The sequence below is a fragment of the Aegilops tauschii genome, chromosome 4 (genome assembly GCF_002575655.3).
Source record: "Aegilops tauschii subsp. strangulata cultivar AL8/78 chromosome 4, Aet v6.0, whole genome shotgun sequence".
Lineage (NCBI taxonomy): Eukaryota > Viridiplantae > Streptophyta > Magnoliopsida > Poales > Poaceae > Aegilops > Aegilops tauschii.
Window position 1 is genome coordinate 490209088 of NC_053038.3, and position 6389 is coordinate 490215476.

The window sequence follows — 6389 nt, forward strand, 5'->3', positions numbered from 1 at the left end:
TCCAATGGACGAATGCCTTCATCAATACTAGCAGGTGCCTTGCCCTTTTCATCAGCTGAGGAATAGGTCCGCTTGAGGACTTCGATTGGGGGCAAGTAGCTGAGGTGATTCTGAAAATCAGCCTTGTAGTTGAGTGAAGACCTTGTTCTGAGGAATCTCATAATCCAAGGAGCATAAGGTTTCAACTCAAACGGAGAGAGCGACATTGGCCAGAGTCCTCATGAAGAAATCATGGTAGTTGACAAGGATGCCATGCATGATGTTGAATAGCAGATTCTTCATGATGCCAACGACTTCTTCATCATTCGAGTTGTGGCCTTTGACTGGATTCATAGTATTCGTCAGAATTCGATAGACTGTTCTTGGCACATAGAGCAATTCCCTCACGAGGAATTTTTTCCTTGGGGTTGACCAGGTTTCAGAGGCTTCATAAGAACTTGCATATAATGGGCAGTCAGTTCAGGCTCTTGGTATAGGCAACGAGCTCCTTCAGGTGGAGGACTGGTGGGCAGGGCGTGTAGTAATTCAGAGGCCGGTGCCTTATAGTCAGTGTTTTCGGTCATCCAGTCTAGAACATAGGAGTTCACATCGTCAACATCTCCTGTGATGTGCAGTGTTGCGTGGAATTGAAGAATGAGCTCTTCATTCCAATCAACTATGTCTGTGCAAAAGTTGAGGAGGCCTGCGTGTCACGCCCAAGATGCGACCCTATCCTAAAGGAACTCGAAGGTCCCGCCAAGGATAGAACCGCATCTTGAAGACGCTTTTGCAAGGTGGATATCATTACATCAACATTACATAATAGATGGGGAAACATATAAGGCATACAAATGCCGCAAGAACACATCAATACATCATACACAAGATGAACATCCGACTACGGATGAGACACAAACAGGGACTCAAACGACATCCACACTGCTAGCCCAGGCTGCCGACCGGGAACCTAACCCAAGATCGACGAAGAAGAAGACGAACTCCAACACAAATAAACATCGCTCTCGCGTCATGAGCATCGCATAACTTGTACCTGCAACTGTTGTTGTAGTAATCTATGAGCCACGAGGAGTCAGCAATCCCATTACCATGGGTATCAAAACTAGCAAAGCTTAATGGGTAAGGAAGGGGTAAAGTGGTGAGGTTGCAGCAGCGACTAAGCATGTATGGTGGCTAACTTACGAATACAAGAGCGAGAAGAGGAGCTGAACAAGCGGACATCAACTAGTAATGATCAAGAAGTGATCCTGAACTCCTACTTACGTCAAACATAACCCAAAAACCGTGTTCTCCTCTCGAACAACCCCGAAAAGAGACAATCACGGTTACGCATGCGGTTGGTGTATTTTAGAAGAGTTTACTTCAAGTTTACTACAACCGGATATTAACAAATTCCCATCTTCCACATAACCGCGGGCACGGCTTTCGAAAGTTTAAACCCAGCTGGGGTGTCCCAACTTAGCCCATTATAAGCTCTCATGATCAACGAAGGATATTCCTTCTCTCGGGAAGACCCGATCAGTCTCGGAATCCCGGTTACAAGACATTTTGACAATGGTAAAACAAGACCAGCAAGACCTCCCGGCGTGCCGACACCCTGATAGTAGCCGCGCGTATCTCGTCTCAGGCCACGACCGGATGAGCAGTACGTACAACTAAAACCAGCCCTCAAGTTTCCCCGAGGTGGCGCCGCAAGCGGCTCTAGTTCGGACCAACACTTAGAGAAGCATTGTCCCGGGGGGGGCTAAAATAAAGATGACCCTTGGGTTAATTACTCCCAAGGGAAAGGTATAGGTGGTAGGTAGGCAAATGGTAAAACCAATGTTGGGCCTTGCTGGAGGAGTTTTATTCAAGGCGAACTGTCAAGGGGTTCCCATAACACCCAACCGCGTTAGGGACGCAAAATCCGGGAACATAATACCGATATGACAGAAACTAGGGCGGCAAGAGTGGAACAAAAGACCAGGCATAAGGCCGAGCCTTCCACCCTTTACCAAGTATATAGATGCATTAATAATATAAGAGATATTGTGATATCCCAACATAAACATAATCCAACATGGAGCAATCTTCAACTTCACCTGCAACTAGCAACGCTATAAGAGGGGATGAGCAAAAGCGGTAACATAGCCAAACAACGGTTTGCTAGGAAGGGTGACAAAGGTCAGATGTTCATGGCAATTTGGGAGGCTTGATAAGCAAGTGGTAGGTAACACGGCACAGCGATAGCATCAAGGCAACTAGAATAGCAATGATAGTAATGAGATCCAAGGTGACGGTCATCTTGCCTGAAATCCCGCTAGGAAGAAGAACGAGTCCATGAAGAAGATGAACCCACGAAGACGAACCAAGCGTATACGAACGAATCCTGACAATCGCAACGAAACGGGAACTATCGACAAGAAGCACACAACATGGTAAACACACCACACATGAACAAGGCATGATGCTCAACCAAGTATGATGCATGACAAGGCTACATGAAGCTACTCATGGCAAGAGATGATGCATACAAGAGCAACACATCAAAGCAAGTTTAAATGAGGCCGGAAACGACATATAACAATTCCGGTAAGTCCTCATATGCAAATTTCGAAATTGGTCCAGATCTGAATAAACTTTAGGTTCAAGTTATTAAACAGCAAGTAAAGATGCACCAAAATGATCTACACGAAATTCTAGTCAAGTTACATATAAAGTTCATTTAATTTGGAGCTACGGCCTACAAGATATGAGCAAAACAAGTTAAACATGGCATTGATGCAAAATGCATTCAAACATCAAGCAAACACACTCAAAACATGGATGCAACAAGGTAACATTAAACTACATGCAAAACTAAGCAAGTTTCATGTAGAGCACACTCAAAACGGAGCAACGGTTCAACACACACATGAAAGAAATTTAAAGGACAAGCTGTCCAAAACAGCAACTAGGCAAATTGCAAGCATCAAAACAATATGCTACAACACCCCAACATGAAAACAAATGGCACGGTCGTGATGTACAGGTAAACAATTACAAAACATGAACACTGAGCTATCTCCAGAAATCACTAGAACATGCTCAAAAGGACATGGCAAGATTGCAAATAATAACAGTTTCACAGACTTTGCAGAATTTCACTAGACATGACAGAAATAACATCAGGTTGCAAAGTTTAGAGCTATAAAACAACATGCTACAAGAAATTATCATGGCAACTAAAGGTATGTAATGCTAGTACCAAAGGCAAAAAACAAAACTCCCTTACTGAAATTATTCCAAAGATCAACAGAAAACATGGTAGCACCCATGCAAACATGGCAAATGATATGGCAGATTCAGACGGTGAAAATAACAACACATGGCAGGAACAACGACAAGTACGCATGTTGGTGAGCTTGTACAACTCACTACATAGCATGACATGGCATTAAAAGGTAACGAACAGTAAGAAGACATGTTCGTGAAGCTAAGAATGGCAATAGAAAGTTCATAGGGTGCATGGACCACTAGAAAAACACATGCCAAAACTGAACTTAATGTTAACAGGCTGACGACAACATTATTTTGCAAATTTAGAGCAACATTACAACAAGCTACAACAGGATATAAATGCAAAAAAGGCATGAATTAATATAGCATCACATTTATAACAAAACATCCTTAGTGAACATATCTAGATTATGCATAGATTAATTGGTAGCATCAAGGAAAGATAGCAACACGATATAACAGTTTCAGCATTGACAGAACATCAACAGCAAGTAGCCCAGTTCACAAGCTCGATGCACTCACTGTAGTGCATAACAAAATACAAGGCTTGCAACACTGTAAAGACGGCATGCAGTTGCTTCACAAACATGTAGACATCATGCTCAAAGGATGCACACACAAAATGCAACGAAAAAGACAAATTACCAAGTTATAACAAGTTTCAGCAGTTAACATCTTATAGCACTCTTGCAACGATGATTAGGGCCTCAAGATGGACTTAAAAAAGCATGCCACAATGGAACAAAGTGTATAGCATCTCATGATCAACATTTTAATATATTGTGCACGCAAAACAGAGCTACAGGCACGTAGTTATGGCAGGTCAAATATGCACACATAATAAGATTTTTCAGGGACTTGGCCGATTTCAGTAAAAAAACAGGTTAGCGGGATATAGCAAAAGTGTGCACGGGCGAGGAATTGAGGGGCTCACCATGGGCCTGGAGGCCGAATCTAGAGCCAGGCCAGGGCACTGGGATGAGGCAGGACGCGGTCAACGCGGCTGGGACGAGCGGGCGTCCTCTGCTCGACAAGAAGCAGAGCCGCGGCGGCGCGGGCAATGGCAAGGAGGGCGGGGGCCGCCGGGAACGGAGCAGATCGGCGCGAGGCTGGATGGATCTGGCGAGGAGTGGCCGGATCCGGTGGAGAACGGCGATGGACGAGGAACTTGGGGCTGCGGCGCCATGGCCGACGGGAGAACCTCCTGTGAAACGAGAGATTAGAGAGAGGGCGAGAAGAAAGAAGGGGAAGGAAGGAGAAGGCGCGAGGGGTCCTGGCCTGAGAGGTCGCCGGTGGAGGCTCCGGCCTGCGGCGCGGGAGCAGCGAGGCTCCGGCGAGCGGGTCGGCAGGAGGAGGCGCGCGGGGTGCAGGGAGCGAACGCTCCTACGCTGTGGGCGGCGATGCGGGCTCGCCCGGGCCCCGATATGGGTTTGGCGGGCTGGCGGCGAAGTGGGAGCTTGGGGAGGCGACGAGGAGGCCTGGGAGTGGCCAGGGGCGCCGGATGGTGGTGGCTGGGCCAATCGGGGCGAGCCAAGTGTCGCGGTGGAGGTGGAGGGCGCCGGAATCGAAGGAGAAGGTGGGAGGTAACGGCGGCTGATGATTGGGACCGCGTGGAAATCAAGGAGGGAGGTTAGGGGTGACAAAAATGGCAAGGGGGGCTGCTATTTATAGAAAGAGGGGTTAGGGTTGGGGGTTTGAGGCTGTTTCGGAGCCTTCGATCGCGATCCGATCGAGAGGGGGGTTAGGCAGGCCTAGGTGGGTTATTGAGAGTGGGTTGGGCTGAGAGGAGAGAAGAGAAGGCAGCCCGCCAACGCTTTCCTGAGACCGAAAACTCCCGACGATTAAACCGACTATAGTGCGGCTGTATGTATAACGGTTGAGCTATCAAACGAACTCCGAATACGATGAAATTTGACAGGCAGTCTATCTACACTATAACAAGACCGCACACCAAGTTTCATCCCATTCTGAGAACATTTTTATGCCACTTATAAAATAATATTTCGGAGGTGCCGCGGGCGTGTGCGAGTGTGTTTGAACTCAGAACGGACAACGGAGAGATCTGGGGGAACCCGAACGGATGCAAGTTTGAAAACATGAGTATGCAATGCACGTGATGACATGTCAAAGATGCAACACGCAAGCGAATGACATGGCAACGACGAAGAATAAACAGAAGACACCTGGCGCATCGGATCCGGGGCGTTACAACTCTCCTCAACTAACAAGAGATCTCGTCCCGAGATCTTAGGACCGAGACGGAAGGGAAAAGGGATGAGGTGAAATAAGAACAAAAGACAGAGGATGAAAAAAGTTGAGAGCACTGGGTAGGAAAAAGGAACGACGAGTATGACGAGAATCAAAAGCTCAAAGAACGCGATGGATTCTGAAACCACTCTGGTTAGAACAAGATAAGAATGGAATAAGTCTGAAAGAATTTAGGCAGAACTCTGACTGAACATGGAAAGAGTTGGAACTGAGATTGACAAAATGGAATGATAGTTGACGAGAGGAACAGCACAATGCCTCCGGAAAAATTGAAAGAGTGGAGTGAGAAGAACGGGGAAGAAGATAACAACTTCTACCATGAATGAAATAGAAAGCATCCATAGAAGGAAGCATTGAATGGAGTTGTTGGAAATTCAATAACAAAAGAATTGCTTGTTGTGGACTTATGGAAAACATCTCAAAATTACGAGGTGACGACCGACCACAACCGGAAATGGTTGAAAATAGCTGAGAATAACGAAGAAATGCAAAACTCCACTTCAAAAGAATACGGAGAATTAATTGCACCTCGCGAAGCAAGAAGAAGAATACTTGAGCTCCTCCAACAAGAATCTTGATGAACACTTGGAGAATGAATTAACTCATGAAGAACCGCCATGAAGAACTCCGGTAACAGAAGGATGACGAGATAAAATTGAAGGATGAAAGGGATAAGATTAAAGCCTTGCGATGATTAAGATGGCACTTTGCGACGAGATCACCGAGAAAACTTGGAACTCCGGAAATAAAGATGAACAACATATAACTGAGAAATTGATAACGCGAACAAACTCCGGTAGAAAAGAATTAAACACTTGGATGAAACAAGAATAAGAATTATGTTATGCGTATCCTCCATCAATTAT

The 6389-nt window shown here is 45.9% G+C and overlaps 1 long non-coding RNA gene across 2 annotated transcripts; it reads right to left on the reverse strand.

The window, feature by feature from the left end:
• Positions 1 to 783: 783 nt before the first annotated feature.
• Positions 784 to 4616, reverse strand: LOC141021385 (uncharacterized). 2 transcript variants are annotated; one of them, XR_012182583.1, is made up of 3 exons: positions 4190 to 4616; positions 2286 to 2365; positions 784 to 1036 (listed from the first exon to the last, which is right to left on the reverse strand). It is a non-coding gene; the product is annotated as an uncharacterized lncRNA (long non-coding RNA). The 2 variants fall into 2 exon arrangements; XR_012182582.1 differs by lacking the exon at positions 4190 to 4616 and having other exon boundaries at positions 2286 to 4176.
• Positions 4617 to 6389: the final 1773 nt, after the last annotated feature.